The sequence below is a fragment of the Carassius auratus genome, chromosome 43 (assembly GCF_003368295.1).
Source record: "Carassius auratus strain Wakin chromosome 43, ASM336829v1, whole genome shotgun sequence".
Classification (NCBI taxonomy): Eukaryota; Metazoa; Chordata; class Actinopteri; order Cypriniformes; family Cyprinidae; genus Carassius; species Carassius auratus.
In genome coordinates this window covers 16,609,853-16,630,798 of record NC_039285.1, presented here as the reverse complement: position 1 = coordinate 16,630,798, position 20,946 = coordinate 16,609,853, and the positions used below count along the sequence as shown (strand labels likewise).

The 20,946-nt window shown below is 34.9% G+C and overlaps 1 protein-coding gene across 1 annotated transcript in view; it reads left to right on the top strand.

The window, feature by feature from the left end:
• The window catches only part of mafa (MAF bZIP transcription factor a), a 111,956-nt gene extending 92,627 nt beyond the window's left edge, over positions 1 to 19,329 (top strand). Inside the window, exon 3 of the mRNA XM_026231248.1 lies at positions 18,305 to 19,329. The gene's annotated coding sequence lies outside the window, so the exon portion shown is untranslated. The remainder of the gene's footprint in view (positions 1 to 18,304) is intronic.
• The last annotated feature ends 1,617 nt before the right edge of the window (positions 19,330 to 20,946 follow it).

The window sequence follows — 20,946 nt, the reverse complement described above, 5'->3', positions numbered from 1 at the left end:
ATTATATATGGCATTTATATGAAATGATAACACATTTCAATAGCAATAGTTTATTTGAAAATAGTACATTTTTACATTTCATGAAAAATGTCACCCAAATTTTTTTTTTTTTTTTTTTTTTTTTTTGTGTGTGTGTGTGTGTGCTAATTAATCAGATTTTTTCAAAATGGGGACAAACAATTTAAAATGCACACCTAGTACAACAATGTACATAGTTATAGTTACTTTGCAAAGAAAGGTGTTATCACGTTATTATTGTAAAATAATGAAACTAAATTCATATATTTTTTTATGGAATAAGTGTACACATGTATTGTGGAAGTTGCATTTTATTTTCATAAAATAGTTTGTCTAAAGTGCCTACTAAAAACTAAATGATATGTTGTAATTAAGCAATGATTTGCATTCATAGACGTCTGATATATCCGTACTAAGTTCAGATCTGCTCTGAACAAATATGACACAATATCTTCAAATGAACAGCTGCTTAACTCACTCAAGCATCAGACATCTCTTATCATGACACAGTTGTGTAATCAAACACCTCTGTTACCGGCAGCACATTTCTGGGGAACTCTAAGTGGCACTTGTTTGCACACAAGCAGCCTTTGATGGTACAGAAACTGTTTGCACTTTGAGCATCGCCCTTTAACAACACGTCTCACTGCTATTTGCATAATATCCGTCAAACAGTCGAGTGTCTAACAAGTTGCGTGTTTTGCAAAACCTTAACAACCTAAAGTGCATCTTTTATTGCACTTCAGTGCTTCATATATGTGCTCGATACTTGAGTTTTGGCCTCTTATGATACACTGATGCCAGTACGGCACAACTTGCGCCTGATTTTGCAGATGGCAACAAAAAAAAGTTCTTAGCACAGAAAAAAATGTGTTTTTTGTCAATGTGATTATGTTTTTGTTCATTTATTTTTCTGCTGAACGCAGCTGCTCGGACCCCTCCATGCAGAAACGCCCAATATGGCTCCACGGCTGTACACAAGGCTGGGGGCCAAGAAGGCCAATTTTCAGAGAAAGGCACCAGTGGAATATCAGTTGTGATGTCTCCCAGTGGGCATAATTTTCAGAAACCCCCTTCCATTTACTTCCATCTTGTTCTTCTTTCTCCACCCCTGCGCCCGTTGCGGTGTGTATGTTTGCTGACATGAGCACTCAGGCAAGCTGGTAACAGCTCTCGTAGTACTGCATCTGTTACTGAACAGTCAGTCGTACGTGCGGCACGGGAAAACTCAATTGGAATCTCAATAGTGTCACGGCTGTGAGCGGAGCGTAATTCACCATCACTATTGCAGAGAAATGTAAAGTACAGCATTCACAACATACAGCAGATTGACGCCGTTAAAAACACACCTGCCAGTAAAAGTGACTCTCACTGGTGATTGCTTTACCAGGAGTGCAGAGAGAATGCAAGCAAAATCATTTTAAGATTTTCTATTTCAGATTGTTTCATATTTCAAGGGATCTCTCATATTCTGTATCTCTGATTCATTGTGGTTATATAAGTTGGTTAAAAATACATAAAATAGTCAAATATATTTTGTCCGTTCTTTTGTTTGTGATTTGACATACAGCAGTCTTTATGTTCATGTAAATGCATTCTTAGGGAATTTTTTATTTTATGATTTTTTTTTTTTTTTTTTATGCACTTGTAGTGTAGTTTAAGTTGAACATTTAGATAATGATTTGAATGAAATAAACAGCCTACATTTTCATGTTTGTTTTATTAGGATTTACTTTATAAAAGTGTACTTTTTCACATGGGTTACCGTTCAAAAATGTTCAAAAGTACAACTACACAAATGCAAACCTAATTGCAAATCAGTCCACATGTAAATGGGTTATTTATTTGTGTATTATCTAACAGATATCACCTGTATGTATTTTAAATTATATTATAAACTTAATAAACTTTAATATATTATATATATTATATTATAAACTTAATATATATATATATATATATATATATATATATATATATATATATATATATATATATATATATATATATATATTATTATTATTATTATTATTATTATTATTATTATTATTATATTAAAACAGTGACCACAGTGATATTAAAACATCATACAGTCTCAGTTGTCACTGCATTAGATGACAAGAACGTAAAGGTAATGCATCTGCTAGATAGATTACACTTGGTTTTATATATTTTTTCTTGTCTATAGACTTATAAGTAGTGATATTTATTCGGAGTGGCACGTTCAACTTTTTCACGGTTCGGTTTGTTTCACGGTTTCGGTACAGTTCCTGTATGTGCTATGTTTATGGAAAAACTATACTTTCTAATAAAAAAAAAAGAAGAAGAATATTCTATCCAACTACAAGCAACAGCACAAATAAACACAATAGAGTAAAGATACAAACAATAAACAGTGATTTTTAATTTTCTTGTTTTTTTAGGTAGTGCTAGTATATTTTTTTATGTACAGAAAAAGTAATCAAATGTAAAACAGCATTGCATATTGGACTGTATAAATGAAAGATTATTCTTTATTAAAGTTACAAAAGCTTTTTAATCAAGAGCAGTGAGTGGTTTCTTTGTTGTTGCTGTTCGAATGCACTGATAGCCTACAGTAGACCTACGTTCAGCCGGCTATGTTTGCTGTAGGATATTTACCAAGACGGGCATTTTGACATAATTTTTTGTCTGAATTTGTCCATTTAAACACAATACTTAAGAGAGAGCATAATATTTGCGTGCATTCTGAGGCGCGGGTTTCCACGCTTCGGATGAGCGCACGCACAAATCTTCTCACTTGAAACTGACAAAGCTTAAATGAGTTTAGTTTAAACACATATTAACGTGTGCTGTTCAGATCTAATCTGTGCATGCACGCTATCAGCACCCAGGTGATGACGGAATAAATGACTGCTCATATTTCAGAATACGGGATACGCGTTGAACAAAAGTGAATGATTTGTCCAGGGTTGTTTTTTGTTTTTTTCCCCTCTTTTTTTTTTCTCATCGCTGTTGTTGTAACATCTGGGAAGCCAGAATGCGCATCCATCAACAGAAAAACATATTAGCCACTGTATTTAGATATTGTAAATGCATGTGTGAACTGTATATGAACTATGTGCATTTACTTAAAAATATTTAATTTTATGTAGTTTATATCTCCACACAAATCGTGCATATATGTACTATTAGGTGAACGTTCTACACTTTAAAATGAAAGAAACAGAACAGATTAATACATACTGTAGCTTAATCTAATTCTACAATGTAGTCAGTCACACTCTATCATTCTTGTTCCAATTCATATGCTAATATGCATCAATATCAAAATAGATTAAATCACTCTGCTCAGAGCCACCATAACGCACTATGATCAATCCATCAAATAACCCAAACATTAATTTGATATTGTTGTTCTAACACTTTTAATAACATACGTCTGAATATTGCTGTTTACACTTGAGTGATTTATTGTTAAAAAAAAAATGCTATCAGCCTCACATAAGGAAGCAAATGCTGGTGGCCTGCCAATAATCCCATTAACAGCATTGTTCAAACTCATTACGCATCCTGAAACAAAATAATAATCACAAATCTACAGAGTCAGAAATCCTCTGAATAATGCTGCCATTAATTTAGTTCTCTTCTTCCGTCATAAATCTAAATGCAAACTGCACAGTTTTGCATGGCCTGCTCGGCTCTGTATGTTAATGTTTGCAGAGTGAATTATGAATGCAGGGAGGTGCAGTACTAGTGCTGAGCTGATCTATGCTGAAGCTTCAGTTCATTCACTTAAAGGAAACGACATGGACAGCAGCCAATGATGACAGCTCATATTCTCGGTGTTTTAAAAACTCTCTTTAAGTCCCACAAGCATTTAACTGAAGAAAAATTAAAGTGGTTCATCTGAAAAGTATTAAATAAGACATGAATGATCTTTATGTATGTACAGTATATATGTAAAAACGTAAATAAAATAGCACAGCCTCAAAATAAAATGTGAGGAAAAAAAAGTGAGATGCTGAAAAAGCAGCAACGCACTTCTTAGTACAGTACGTTTACACAGACCAATAATTAAAGAATAGTGCAGATGGATAAATTCTTTATCATTCTCTTTAAAACCTTTTGATCTACATACTTAAATGCTTACTTTGTTTCATAGAAAAATCTAAATTGTGCCTAGTTATGATTTTCTTAAATTTGTCAACTCTTTTTATAATTCCTAATATTCCTTTCTGTGTCTTTTATTTGATTTTTTATTTATCTCATATTAAATATATGTCGTCCTTACTTTCTTCCACTCGAAGGCCTATCCAAGAACCTGTCAGGCCTCAAAAAAAATTGTGCAATGGTTGAATTTCTGGGAGTTGGATGACCTTAGCAACAGTTTTTTATTTATTTTCTTTTTTTTTTTAGGACTTGTCATGTCAATAATAGTAATGAAGACTGCAGGTTTTTGCATAGAAGGGAAATCAATGTACCCTGTCAAAATCATATGTGTTGAATTTGAGTATAAAATTTTAATGCTGGTAATCTGCATAACTTCTTCTTCCCAAATCTATTTATGTAGTTTCCTTTACTTCTCCTTTCATTTCCTATAAACCAAAGCTCTGGACAAGCCACAAATTATACTTAGTTTCTTTAGTTCCCTAACAATAACGGGCAATAAACTTCACAAACTTAAATCCGAAGTTAAATTTAATTGTAGTTGTAGTTGTATTTGGGGGATATAAATCCATTAAACATTACACAGTACATTATACAATTTTACATATGAAACGCATAACACCAACTGATTCCAGAAAAGCAAATTCTAGAAAAGCTTCTCACATAAAATTGTACTTGACAATCTTACATGACAAAAAAGCGTACACAGACACACATATCCCTGTCTTTCCTGGGGACATAAGGACTGTGTGTGTATGTGTATGTGTGTGTGTGTGTGGCTGTGTTTGAAGTGCATATGGGAAGGATCATTAGGAGGACTGGTGAATCGTTTGGTATAAATCGAGTCATTAGGTATCCATTTGTGGCAGAGTAGCTTCCATATGACAGACTGGGGTGGCAGGTCCTCTCTCTGCTCCAGACGGCTTCTGTTCTGCACTCACATAAACAGACAAACAGATTGGCTCGTTTGCATTTCTCTGCTGAGAGACAGTTTATAGAAAACCTTTATCTTTTAGTCTATCTGCGCTCTCTCCACCCTCTGTGTGTGTGTGTGTGTGTGTGTGTGTGTGTGTGTGTGTGTTCACTGCGTCACTTAAATTTAAAGGTTTGAAGCTTTTCTGAAATTAGCTTTTTCTGGAATTAGTTGTTCAGGGTTTCATATGTAAAATGGTAAGTATTAAAAAAAATTGTTCAGATATTATTTATAATTTAAGTTATTCAACTTTGCTGATGCAAAGTCATTAAAAATGTCATCAAATAAACTTATGAAATTAGACATTCTCTCAACCACAGAGGTGTATACTGGGACACTTTTTTAAACAGAATTTACATATAATCAATGTATAATTTAATGTCTTCAAATAAAATCTTTTTGTGATTTTAAATTAATCTTTTTTTATTATTATTATTATTTTTAAGAAAATTGTCTATAATTTCCAAGTTGCACTAGCGTTCTTTAAATCGAAATATTCTCTAGGCCATAACAGACCAATTCTGTTCGCCAAAACATTTAACACTAAAACATTACTGTATATCACAGTCTGTAAGCCTTCCGTTCTGTACACAGACCCGTTCACACTCTTCATGCTGAATTTCATGTTCTGCTCTCTATTTTGGTCCATTAGCAGAGGCAGGGCAACCACTCAACTGACGCTGAAATGACATTAATTATGACCGCAGACAGAAATAAGCACTTGTGGACAATCATGTTATCAGCAATATAATCTTAGCCCTCTTGTGGCCACAGGCACATTCAGTTTATTCTTTATTGCTGTGTCAGTATGACCACCATTCCCACCATGCCTCTAAGTGTGCAGTTTATGGAAAATTCTCCTTTGAGGCTGTATTATGTTGCTGAAATGGCCTGTGGTTTCACATGTGCATGCACTTCCATGCATCTGTGCCCCCGTATGCGCTTGGTTTTGGCTGACTCTGTCACGCGTTGGCTGTAGATGTGTGAGATAGAAGAGAGCATCGACAGTTAGATAATTACCCGCCAATCACCAGATTTGGATAGATGGTGTGAGAGAGAAAGAGAGTAGAGGTGACTGACAAGCCAATAATATATAACCGTAATGACACATGCACACACACCGTGATACAGCTACAGTTTAACACGCCGTTCTGCTCTGGCAGAGCATGGATGTGCATTTGTTTGCTGAACACTTTACTGTGTCAAAGCAGCGTCTGTTCTGATATCACCTCTTGATGGTGAAACAGAGAGGCAGTGAGTGAAGCGTTTGGCTTTGAATCAAAATGCCCCACTTGAACGCTGTGCTGAGAGGTCAAGCATATGTTTTTTATTACGATTTTATTATTATGTATCAAAATACCAAATCCAGGTTCAAGAACTCAAGATCAGCTTTTTTGAAACATGGGGCAATTTAGCTTTTTCCATGTTATATATGTTAACTATTATGTGATTTTCTTTCTTTCTTTTTTTCTTTTTTTTTTTTAAAGGAAAAACTACATATATATATATATATATGTATATGTGTGTGTGTGTGTGTTTGTAACCAATTTTGATACGTGCATTTTAAAAGAGTTTAAAGCCACAAAGCTAATGAAGAGAGACACCCTTAAAACTTGCATTCTTTTCCTTTAAATATTATTTAAAGAATCACTGAATTACTCTAAGCAAACAGCAATAACTTAGAAACAGAAAGAGAAGCGCTCAAGATGAGTGTTTGATGGAGGAACAGATGGCTGTTAGCACAACTCTCTCCACTTATTTCACTGGTGTTCACTGTTTGACTGATGTTAACCGTCCACAGCAAAACAGTCCACGGACAGACTGACTGAGAGAAACAACTCTGCAGACAACAGAAAACGAGTATAAGGAAAAGCTTTTTTACAGGAAAGTGCTGGAGTTGATTAAAATAATAATAATAATAATATATATATATATATATATATATATATATATATATATATATATATATATATATATATTATCAAAAACTCTAACTTTTGTCACAATTGTCTGCCCACTTTGTCTAATTTCACAATACAAATCAGAAGAAAATGTGGTGATGGGGGGCTTGCCACAACATTTTATTGTATTGACTGATTGATTGATTAACCCTGACTGTACTAAGTAGTAATAGGGAAGTGTGTATTAGCAAATGTCACTATGACAGATCTAAATTCATCTTAACATGAAAAGTGAAAGCCCAGTTTTTCTTTTCTACTTTTTTTTTCCATTCTGACAGCTGTTAATTTAGAAAGAAAAACGTTATTGAGTCCAGATGGCTGCAGTCAGCAAGAGAGAGCACAGAATAGTCATGCTTCTGCATGTGTGTATCCTTTTGACTAGAATTCAGATTGTTGTTCACTCAACACTCTTACCAGTGTGATTAGTGCTGCGGTATAATACCATGTAATTACACAGGTAAACTGTTCCTGAGTTGATTGTGGAGCAGGTAATTAGGAGAAATGCTGAAGCACTGATTAGTAAAAAGCCTTTCAGTTTCTAAAGATCCAGAAAAAAGCCCCTAGTGCATAAATAACGAAATAGAACTCAAGATTTAACCCCATCTAACCACATGAAACACCACCTCCTACATTTGTTAACATAACACTTAAACAAAAACAAACACTATTTTTTTATATATATATATATTATTATTATTATTTCTTTTTTAGTAACCCCTAAAGCATAACTGTGAATCATATTTTACTGTTATGGTGGGCTGGGTGATAACAAAATGAAATATATATAATATATATATTGTGATTTATTTTTGAATTAAATATATATTATGTAATTTCTTCTCTTTTTTTCAGTCTAACTTTATACAATGCTTGAAACTGATTGGCTGACACACACACATAAAGAATACACACTTGCATAAATGGAAACACACATAGATATGTATACAATTGAGATGTCTGCCATGACACTCGCTTTGAGAAAAACTGCAAGCAGAGTGATACAAAAAGTGAAACGGAGTTCTGTCGTCGCTAGAATATCAAAGGCCTGGAAAATGCTCTCAGCCAATCAGATTCAAAAACCAGAAAGAACCGTTGTATAAAGTGTTTTAAAACCTTCTGTGTAAAATGTGATGTACATTAAAACATTTATTTTAGAATGTACCAGTAATAATGATAAAAACAATAATTATAACAACATTGTGACCTACATTTAGAAATTCTCCTACTAAGACAGAATGTGTCTCATTTTGTTTGATTGTCATTTACTGGATGTTTTTACTCTAACTCTTACTGTCAGTAGACCTTTTCTGGGTTTCGCTTTTTGACCACTGAGGTCAGGATTGCATGTCAGACAGTGTTTCTTGACATAGGTTGTTTCTGAGAGACTCACGCTGTCTCTTTCCTCCAATGAACGCTAACAGACATGTTCACACTGCCCTTGCCTCTCGCCCTGCCAGTGCAGTTACAGTCAGTGATCAGTGAGCTCAGCAGAGCAGAGCGAGACATATTATAAATGTTTCATTACAGCCACACACTGCTGTCTCCTCTTCAAGGGTTACCCTAACACACACACTTTTTTGTCTTTTGCTTCTTTATCTGTCGAGCTGTCTTTTTTGTCTTCATAAAGTCCTTGCTGTGTATTTTTGGTCTCTTTTTTTCCTGCTGTTGCTTTGGTGGTGTATGTTTCAAGCATGGTGAACAGATTCACCTGAGTAAGAGTGCACTATTCTTTATTATTGCAAATTTACATCTATTTTACTCATTTGGTATATGGAAATAAAACCTATGGCCTCGGTTGTATTTAGTGCCATGTTCTACTAGTTTAGCCGCTGAAATCCCTGCATTTTCTTTTTATCTTTGGATCTGTGATACCTAATTCTTAATTAATTAAGTCCTAATTGATTTTGAAAGGTTAACAGATTTTAGTTTGTAGAATATCTGTGGCATATTCCATATGTCAGATAAAAAAAGACACTAAAAACAAACTTAAAGTGCCAAGGCAAACTATACTAAGATAAACCTATTATAAAATATTTTCATTATTAATAAAAATAACTATTGTTAATAACTACAAATAAATTATAAACAATTAAGATATTTTCTAAAAGAGCATAGTCATAGCCACTGACTTCTGAAAAAAAAAAAAAAAAAAAAAAAACCTTTATAAAAAAACAAAACAGTTAAATTCATTATTAGCTTGCACATCACCAATATATTTTGGGGTAGCTCATAAAAGTAACAATGGCACATTTTTACAGCGTACTCAGCTAAAATTCAGTGTAGTTCATACATTTATACATAAGGTTATGAAACTACATTAACGTGACATGAGTGTTTCCTTGATGAGAATTGCATTTCACATAAAGATACAGACAGTCGGATTGCAGCTGAATCGAATGTGACTCATATGTCCACTGACACATTTACTAGAATCTACCATGGGAAATTGAAGTTAACTTAGTTTCATTATGAAATATATAAAGTGTGACCAAGAAACGTTTGAACTCATCCTTAAAATGTGATCAAGCTGATTTATTTTCACAAATGAATGACTATACATAATTCAACAATGTTCAACAAAATATTATATACAGTCATTGTATGGATGGACTGCAAAGGCAAACCAGCACTTAACATGGGGAATTCTATTAATATCAGGATTTGATTGAGCAATCTGTCTCTAAAAGCAGCAGTCACAGGCTGTGTGGATAAGGAACAGAAGTAGATGTCTCAAGAGCCTCACTTTTAAAAACCACAAAAGCAGGAAGAAAATATTGCAGGGTTCCTCCTTTCCCAAACAGCTTTTCTTGAAACTTGCCATAATGTCTCCATACTGCAGTACGACTACAATACACATGTCCAAATACATTTTGGGCACTGCACATTAACGCACACACAAACACAGAATGTTGCATTATTTTTCTCTTCATGCACAAGGGCAGCTGGTATGTTTAAGTTCATTGAAACAAAGGAATTAGAAGAAAGTCTCAAACAGAGCAGAGTTAAAGCTACACCAAGAGAAAGCAGCAAAGTTTTTTTTTTTTTTTTTTCTTTCTTTCTTTTTTCGGTCATGTGTTCTACCAGAGTGCCCGCAACTGTCTATTTGCATTGGAGGTGTGGTGCATCCGTTCATGGTGATGCAGGGACTACCCCTTTCAACAGTGACCAATTACTTATTTTTTCCCTAAAACTTTTTGTAAATCAACTTTAAAATATGATTATGTTTGCGGATAGATACAAAACCATGGATACAAATGCACCAGTAAGAATGATCTGGATCTGAACCTACAGTATGTTAGTGTGACTGCAGTTCCTGGGCGGTCCTACAGTATACACAATATACTCTAGGTGGCCACACAGCCCAAAACAGTCAGACGACCCTTGAAAAAGTCTATAAAAATAGGGCTCTCATAAAATTTACACTGGAAATGAAAGTCTATAACTAATAACATATTAGTTGTTTACTAATATGTTAGTAAACATATTGATGTTTCACAGCCTACATTTTTCTTGCTTTTGTTGTATAATGTAATAAATACCTATTCAAAATTACATAGGTACTAATTTTAGCACTGACTAAAGTGGGATGCCACTTTTCTATGGAGAACATATTTATATTCTATCCACATCAAAGAGAGCCATAAACCTGAGCAGCCAGTGATCATTAAACATTCTGTTTCTGTCCACAATGTCATCACAACTGCCAATATCACATTTTGAAGGAAAAAATGGGGGGAAAAAAGTCAATTTTAATATAATTGCAGATTCTTTTGAAATTCATGTAAATCAAGAAAGGCAATAAAAGAAGCAAAGTTATGAAAAGTCTAATAATAAATAGTAAAAAGTTGATTTAGATCTAAAGACGCTATTCATTCTAAAACGGCTATTTTTGCATGAAATGATTAGACCTTTTTTTTTATGTATGCATTTGGCAGAGAGTAAATTACCAACAGTTAATGTTAGGGACCATTAATTGGTTTTAATTTTTTTTTTTTTTTTTTTTCTCTCTGGACAGTAATGCGTCCAATGCTAACCTTTATCAGACTTAACCTCATAAAATGTGGATATCACTCCACATAGAAACATTAAAATAAATAATTCAGCCCAGTTCGGATGGTAATTATTTATCATGATGATTTAAGCGATTTGCAACATTTATTGCATTAGTCTGTGATTGTATTGCTGTCCAAATCCAAAATGTCGGTGTTTGTCTCCCACCACATGCATGACAATCTTTTACCTACCTACTGAAGGTAACGGTTACACTTTGCTGTAATTTGTATGCTTATGTATTGCTGGAAATTGTTTTGTATCCATCTCCTGACTTGTGCCTGTCCACAACTTTATCCTGGAGATCTTTGACAATGCCCTGCCACCCATAGTTGATTGGTTGCTTCAGTTGCACTAGCCAGGACTGAAATGCTCCAGGAAAGCTATTTTCATGCTGAGCTAATCAAAATGACCACAGATGATTACAGTTATAAGTCAAATGGCTTTGTGTGTTTTAGAAAAGATCATTAGCTACACCTGATTGAGATTGCAAGTCATTTTAGGAGGTGGGGGGTGGGGTGATCCTTTTTCCAACTCAGTGATTCTGAGATTCTGAGGCAATTTAAATAATCAAATAATAAACATGATATTATTTGCATATTATTAAATTAAATATGAATTTATTCTTATTATTCCAATAATTCTATTTACAGCAGACAATCTTGTGACTGGCCACATGTGAAGAGCACTCCTGGATACTTAGGATCACATGTTTTAGCAATGATTCCAATACACTTGCATTATATGCCAACAGATTGCAACGGTTTGAGTTAAATATCTCAGTTTGTTTTCTACTGAAGAAACAAAGTCACCTACATCTTGAATGCCCTGGGGGTAAGCAGGTAAACATCAAATTTTCATTTTGGGGTGAACTATCCCTTTAAGATTAGTTTTTCAAAAGGTTCTTAAGAACTTTAAAAAAAAAGCTGACAGGGAAGCAGAATTGATTAACCATCAAATATTTCAATATGGACAGTCAATGAGCCTCTCCAAGAGGACATCTCAGAACTTGCATCTCCCTCTGAAACCTCAGAGCATCAAAGGATTGCTTTGTTGTTTTAAGGCCTTTTTTTAACATGTTTGAGTGCAGTTACATCCGCCTGCGATCAATGGTTTGTCTGTCCACAAAAATGGTCCCTCAATTGGAATCATTTTAAGGCACTACCAAGGTGCCCCATCTCCTCTGCAATATTTTCTCTCTTCTCAAATCTATAGAAAAGCATAGAAGTGAGTTAAGATAAATGTTTTGCAGAGGTATCAGGCGCCACTCTTCTTGTCAATAGATGACCCTGCTAGGACTCCTGTCAGTTGATATCCCAGAGTCCTCTGGTGTAGCGTCAGACAAGCGGCCACTCCGCAAACGACTCAGGCCAGGTGTAACAGTTTCAGATAATTGCCTCATTAATGATTAAGCACCTCCAGCCTGCTCTACCACTTCGCTTTGTGGGGAGCAAATTGTTCTGATTGGTTTGATGTTGTCAATTATTGATGAGAGAGCAAGCTCAGATGCTAGCACCTTGGTTAGAAGCTTCTCAGAAAGCCGTCTCCTCCATTACACTGCAGTCTTCACTGCTTGTGATAAAAACAAATTTCCCACTTTAATGGTAATATCCTGTCCATGGGTCACATTGAAAAGCTTGAATTTGTAGTCACTGGGGGCACTAACAGAAGTCAGTGTAATATAGATACTTCTGTAGATTAATACATTCTGGACATGGAAACTATACTGAATGTCTCATATTCAATTTCAGATCTGGGGTTACTCTGAGATATCTATGATTGCAAAAGCATTTAGGGATAAAGTAAGTCCCCTAACCTCAGCTTGTTACTAAATTTGAAGAGATACATTTAAACACTTTCACCAAATCCCTGTGGATAACATGGTTGATATTGGTTACCTTTGACATATCTGTCGATATAACAGTGCATCTGTTCTGGGTTAGAGAAGTGCAGACATACAGTAACCTTCTGAGGTTCATAAAAGCAATTGAAAATCATTTGAAACTTTTTGTGTCAAGTCCTAAAGAGTGGCCTACATACTAACTACATAAAATCCCCTAATATCATGTGGGGAAACTTGGAAATCAATCAACCAGTCAATCAAAAGTGAATAAAAAGAAAATGAAAAAAAAAAAATATATATATATATTACTTGTCAAATCATCTGACTTGTTGTGGAGAGTTGTGCTATTATTTATAAGATTAGTGATTTATTATTATTTATTTATTTTTGTTTTATTTATTTATTTATTTTGCATGGCAGATGATGAAATACGCTAAAATAAAAATAAAAAATGTTCTGACACATTTAGATAATAGAATATCATTTCTAGATACATGGTTGTGGGTTTATTTTTGTAATTGAGTATTATCAACCATATCAAGGTGCTGAGAACCATTCTGAACTCTTAAACAACAGTGTGACAACCACCTAATGCACCTTTGAGTTGTGGTGTGAGACAGACACCACTTCACATTTTAAGAAGAAGTGGGAAAAAAGTATTTAATATATCTGTGTGTGTTAAGTGTTAAGTTTCTGTTAACAAAGTTGCCACCAATGAAGAGCATCTAAAATCAGTTGTTGTATGTACAACATAGGCAGCAGACATATACATTGTCATTCCATGTCCAAAAACACAGCGACAAATCCCAACATCCTCCATCCTCCTGTTTTTAACATTACTCTCCTTTGTTAACATTGTTGAACGGCACGCACAAATGACATCACTGTTGACTGGCTTACGTTATTTGCTAGTACACTGTCGGTGCAAATGCAACCCTAAATTATACTGGGAAATAGTTATTGCAAAATTGTCCCAGTACTTTAGTACTGTGCAGTTAGTTCTGGAACTAAATTGGTGCAATAGACCCTATTAAATCCCAGAGGAAAGAAAAATTATAAGTGAGATCTCTGTAACATAAAAAATTTATCCTAGACAGAAATTGGGTTACTTTAAGATTGAATGGAGATTTTTGCTCGAGTCTCCTGCTTCTCAAACTTGTCTCCTGAGACAAATACTCTAATCTCACATTTATCTCCCTTAAAGATTTAGAAGAGACCTCATCATCATCATTGGCTGTGCTTAGATTTTTCTTCTTAGCTAGGGACACTGAATTGCTTACATTTGTCTCCTTTAAAGCTTTATAAAAGATATCAACAATATCACACATTCTGCTTAGATTTTTGTCATTATACAGAGACTATGGATCTGTCACATTTGCCTCTTTTAAAACTTTAAAAGAGATCTCAACAACAACACACACTGTGCTCAGATGTTAATCCTACACTAAGGACCCAGGCACTCTCACATTTGTCTAATGTGTCTCTCAACAACATTATAAAGTCTGCAAATGTCTCAATATGAGCTCAAACATTTATACCATGTAATATGGATTAATAATAATAATAACAAAAAAAAAAAAAAAAAAAAAAAAAACGGTAAACTGATATTCAAGACAGAATCATAAGCCATGTATGTGCCTTTCGGTAAAGAATGCTTCATGGTTACTTTTTTTCTGTAAACCTATAAAAAGTAACATTATCCTTATTTCTGCATGATTTATCTCTTAATGTAGACTTAAAATCTGAAGTTATGTTTTTGCCCTTTATTTATAGCCTTTCAAGTACTTGACACATTTTGTAAAGTTGTTGCGATATTTTATAAAGCTTTAAAGAAGACATATATGAGACCCCCAGAGTATTTAGCTTAAGACAAACCTGAGCACAATGTGTGATGTTATTGAGATATCTTTAAAACTTTTGAGGATACAAATGTGAGCGATTCACAGTCTCTAAGGAGAAAAAAATCTGAGCACAGCATGTGATAATGTTGAGATCTTGTTTGAAAAATTGGAGGAGACAAATATGGACCACCAGAGTCTATAGTTTAGGAGAGAAAAAAAATGAGCACAGTGTGTGATGATTATGATGATTTCCTGCTCCTGCTCCCTTCTCACCTGTCCAATCGTTTCCCGTCTCTACTCCTACTTTCCTAACCATTGCAGGCTAATGCAATCAAGAAAAAAAAAAAATATATATATATATATACATTTAAAGAGTCTTAAAAGAGATTACAACAACACAATAAAGCGAAATCACGTTTTCACAGTCCATTTTCATTTTGAACTCCTTTCTCTCAGAACTTTCTCATATCTCAGTTGTGTGTAATTTTATTTTTCCAAAGGAATTTTAGGAGAAACAACTGAGACACTGTTAAAATTTTAAAATGATAAATATATGAAAATCACAATAATAAGTTTCCTGAGTTTGGAAATAGCAAACTATGAGCAATAAAATGTTCCTACAATGAAGTCTTGATAGAGATTGCAGTATAAAACAATGAATATATATTCTATGTTTCCTCCACCACAATCCCTTTTGAATTTGAATTTGAATTGTTTTATTGTTTGTTTGTTTATTTTTTTCTCTAATATTTTTCATGTCTCATTTGTGTCTACTATTATTTCTCCTAAGGAGATTTGGAGAAACATCTTAGTCAGTATTGATGAAAATGAGAGAAAAAAGAGAATCCCATCTAAGTATCCTGAGCTTCCCACATTGCAAATGGACTTGGCCCAAATGTGGTCTCAAGCTGGCACTGCTGGCCTCCTGTCGGCAATGGCATGTACCCTTTCAGCCAGAGCTGGGCCATGTGTGGCAATGATGGCATAGCGGGGATCCGGCAAACAACATGAGGGCCGATTGTTGGTGGGAGGAGTCTGGCCAACATCTGTTAGGTGATATGTGGCCCAAATCAGGCTATGATCTGCCAGCATTTTATGTGACCGATGATAAACAAGATAAATACAAAATTGCATGATAATGGTTAAATGATCACAGACATTTTAAAGAAGTGTAGTATGTTAAAATGTAGTCTTTAAAGGGGCAAGTCATAACAGAACTAAACATTATATTTATTTGTTTTACTATGGGACACACACTGATCTATAATAGAGAATGTGGGCACATCATTTTTATTAGTATGTTGTCATGCACAAGCATTAAATAAAATGATCATGAAAGTATTTTACTTTTTATTTTAATCCTTTGTATCCATGTGATGCTTGGTGTGAGGAACAGATCCAAATTCAAACCGTATAGATCGGTGGTATGTATCTTCTTCCTCTGTAGCTATAGTAACAATAAAAAAAAAATTCCTTTAAGAAGTTTTACAACAAGTTTTATGGCAGTGATATCAAACACTCATTGGCTCTCGCCAGTTTTGTCATAGATTGTGACATGCTGTGTTTCCAGTGATGCATGTTTTGAATGAGAAACAAGTGCCTTGACGGAGTGGATCGGGATAGTATTTTCAGCATTTAACAACTTAAATTATGTCCTGCTTCTCGCACTACTATTATGTTCTGCAAGAGAGGACTGTACCTGCAATGTATCATCATTTGGACTACTGTGGTACTGCTCTTTGACATATTTGCAATAAGTTCTTATGATTAAGTTGCATGTGTCTATCTGTTACGTTTCTCTTATAGACTTATACATACACTCTTTATTGGTTATTTTGTTCTTTATAAAAATAAATAGAAAAATCAATGCAATACCTTTTTTATTGCAAAGTTACATGATTTGTGGGTTTTAAGATTTTCTATTCAGTTTAATGTACTTAATTGGCATAGTTTGTGTGTACATTCCCAGACAGCAAGCAGCTCCGGCCCAGAACAGGCCCACATCTGGCCCGCATTGATTTCTTGTTGGCCAGATGTGAGCCGGATTTAGGGGAACACTATGTTGCTGTCTGGGATGTCAGCATGTCACAAAATTAAAAATGGCGATTTTAGTAATACACGATGCAATAATATGAAATATTAAGATTCTGTACTCCCAGACAACAACATAGTGTTGGCCCAGATCCGGCCCACATCTGGCTCGCGTGAAATACATGCAGGTATAATGTTGGCTTGATCTAGGCCGAAACTGCTTGCTGTCTGGGTTGGGTTTGGGCTATAAAAGTCTCAGATGTGGCTCGGATTTGGGGATTCTGGTTTACTTAGGGCTGAGAATTGACACCAATAATAAAACTTGTTTTGGCCCAGTTCAAGGCCATTTAAGGGTGATTATTTGGCTGAGATTTAGTCCGGTTATGGCCCATGTGTGGCCCTTGTCTTTAATCCAGTTCTGTGCCACTTCAGGGACGTCATTCTTTGCGGCACTTGGGCCGAAGGAAAAGTGATTGTTTGGCCCGCATCCGGGCCAGAAGACATTTGCTATGTGGGTTTGGAAGAGCAACCACTGAGCAAATTTGTTTTTCATCTGGGATGTCAAATGTTAGCAAATTAAATTAACTACAGGCTAAAACATACATGTGGAATAGCCTATACTATACTGCACTTTCACCTTATGTGAACTCACAGTGAATCAAAGTTGCCATGACTTGATTGATTTGTATGGGAATTTTTGTACACTGAAATGTTGTATTATTAAAGTAGCAGTTACAAGTTTATTCCTAATGGCCCACCCACACGCAGAAAAGTTTGGGTAAGCATGAATCATGAACATCATCAATGTTTACCTAATGTCTCTAAGTGCCAACTACAGCATTGCCAGTCTTACTGCTCAACCATAAATCAATATGGAAATACCAATTATTAATGGGGAGATACAATTAGATTAGAAATACCAAAAAAAAAAATATATATATATATATATATATATATATATATATATATATATATATACATTGTACCAATTTGAATTGATGGATGCAAAGATGTTTTGTAGGATCTAATGTTGAAAATAATTTTAGAATGCATGTGTAAATTGCTTTTGGCATTCATCAAAATTGGTTATTCTTTGAGAGGTGTTTGTGAAGGATTTTAGGTAGTGGACATTAATCACAATGATGATGAGTGTTCTCCAGTGGTGTGGATTTAATTGAATCTGAAAATGGTGTTACCCCAAGCGGCGACCGTTGTCACTCCTAATCTTGGTGTGGATGATGACCCACTCACAGTCACAGGGTGGTCACCCTACTTTTTGTTTTCTTCAGGACATACAAAAACCTTAACAGCCATGACTCATTTTACATCACTGGCAAACTCAATTCAGAATGTCTCATGTGTGACTAACCTACCAATTACTCATCTATGTCTCTTCCTCTCTCCTACCTCCTTTCTATTCTCCTCTCTCTGGCTGCAGATATCATGGTTGCAGTTGATGTGATGACTCTCAGTACAAGGCCTTCCATAAAGCACAAGACCTCAGACTCTCTGAAGACAATGCAACGAGAATTGAATCCATAATCCCCCCTCTTACCATGGCACTGTTCTTGAGGAGCCGAGTCCTTTGATAAGATCCCTTTTCCACTTCTACATCTGCAGCTTCTTCTTCTTTTTTCTTCTTCTACAAATAAACATATCAAACAGAAGAAAAATGGAAATGTGAAAGCAGGAATTATATCAGAAAATGGCTTACCTTGTGGAAAGGATGTTATCCTGCTGTGGGAAACACTTTTTTTTCTTTTGATGTAAAAAAAAAAAAAAAAAAAAAAATCAGTGCATGTTGTTGTGATCACTGGGGCCACACTCAGCATCTTTACAGATGGCTATTTACCAGCACTGTAATTATCACAAGCAGGTATAAGCTATATGTTATTTTTTTAGTTATATATTTTCAAGTAAAGTATTATAGCTAAATATATGTCCCAAAACTGGCAAGGATTTTTTTTTTTCTGAGCAATCACATAATCACGTTGTATAGATATCAGTTAGATTAAAGGGGTTATATGATGGAATTTCAAGTTTTCCTTTCTCTTTTGGGTGTTACAAGCTGATTGTGCATACAGAAGATAAGATCCCTAAAGTTGCAAAGACTAAAGTCTAAAACCCCAAAAATATTCTTCATAAAATTTGACTCATCCACACCCACCTAAACGCCTCAACATGTCCAAATGAAAGGCGGGGCATAGAGGAGCAACAATAATGTACAGTATGTGGAAAATAATGTGCTTTTTAAAACCAAAACTGCATATACACATTGCATTACACCAAATACACAAAATGATGTTCCCTTTAGCAGCGTCATATGACCCCTTTAATTCATACATTAAAGGTATGTAAATCTACACAAATACAGCAAATTAGAGCAAAACTTGGAATAGAAAATTGATTGGTTCTCTGTCAAGAAAAGGAGTTTTATTTTTGAAAGAAAATATTTACTACACATACACACCTACAGGTGCATCTCAATAAATTAGAATGTAGTGGAAGAGTTAATTTATTTTAAGTAATTCAACTCTTTGTGAAAGAGTGAAACTCGTGTATTAAATAAATTCAAAGCACACAGACAGAAGTAGTTTAAGTTATTTAAATTGTGATGATTTTGGCTAACATTTAACAAAAACCCACCCATCTCAACAAATTAGAACATGGTGACATGCCAAACAGCTAATCAACTAAAAACACCTGCAAAGGTTTCCTGAGCCTTCAAAATGGTCTCTCAGTTTGGTTCACTAGGCTACACAATCATGGGGAAGACTGTTGATCTGACAGTTGTCCAGAAGACAATCATTGACACCCTTCACAAGGAGGGTAAGCCAAAAAATATTAATTGACAAAGAAGCTGGCTGTTCACAGAGTGCTGTACCCAAGCATGTTAACAGAAAGTTGAGTGAAAGGAAAAAGTGTGGAAGAAAAAGATGCACAACCAACTGAGAGAACTGCAGCCTTATGAGGATTGTCAAGCTAAATTGATTCAATAATTTGAATGAACTTCACAAGCAATGGACAGAGGCTGGGTCAAGGCATAAGGACCCACCACACACAGACATGTCAAGGAATTTGCTGAACCACAGACAATGTCAGAGGCGTCTTACCTGGGCTGAGGAGAAGAAGAACTGGACTGTTGCAGTGGTCCAAAGTCCTGTTTTCAGACTAGAGCAAGTTTTGTATTTCATTTGGAAACCAAGATGCTAAAGTCTGGAGGAAGGCTGAAGAAGCTCATAGCCCAAGTTGCTTGAAGTGCAGTGTTAAGTTTCCACAGTTTGTGATGATTTGGGGTGCAATGTCATCTGCTTGTGTTGGTCCATTGTGTTTTTTGAAAACCAAAGTCCCTGCACCCGTTTGACCAGCTTTTAAAGATGCTGATTTCATTTTCCAGCAGGATTTGGCACCTGCCCACACTGCCAAAAGCAATCTATGGGGTATTGTCAAGAGGAAAATGAGAAACAAGAGACCAAAAAATGCAGATGAGCTGAAGGCTACTGTCAAAGAAAACTGGGCTTCCAAACCACCTCAGCAGTGCCACCAAATGATCACGTCCACGAACTGACGCAGCCCCTACCAAGTATTAAGTACATGTACAGTAAATTAACATACTTTCCAGAAGGCCAACAATTCACACAAAAAAATGTTTCTTTATTATTATTATTATTATTATTATTGGTCTCATGAACTATTCTAATTTGTTGAGAGTGAAGTGGTGCATTGCAATTATAAGAACCAAAGTCTTAAAACTACTTCAGTCTGTGTGCATTGAATTTATTTAATACACAAGTTTCACAATTTGAGTTGAATTACTGAAATAAATGAACTTGTCCAAGACATTCTAATTTATTGAGATGCACCTGTATATATGATGGCCATTATTACTAAAATATAGATATTCTACCTACATCATATTCCTACAAAAGCTGTATAAATCTCAGAAAGTTTAAAAATAAGTGACTAATTATATGGCACATATGTGCAAGAGGAATAAAATGCATTTGTTAAGTTACCCAAATATTTTGCCATCATTTACTCACCTTCAGATTGTTCTGGGGGTTGAACTCTTTAAGGCTG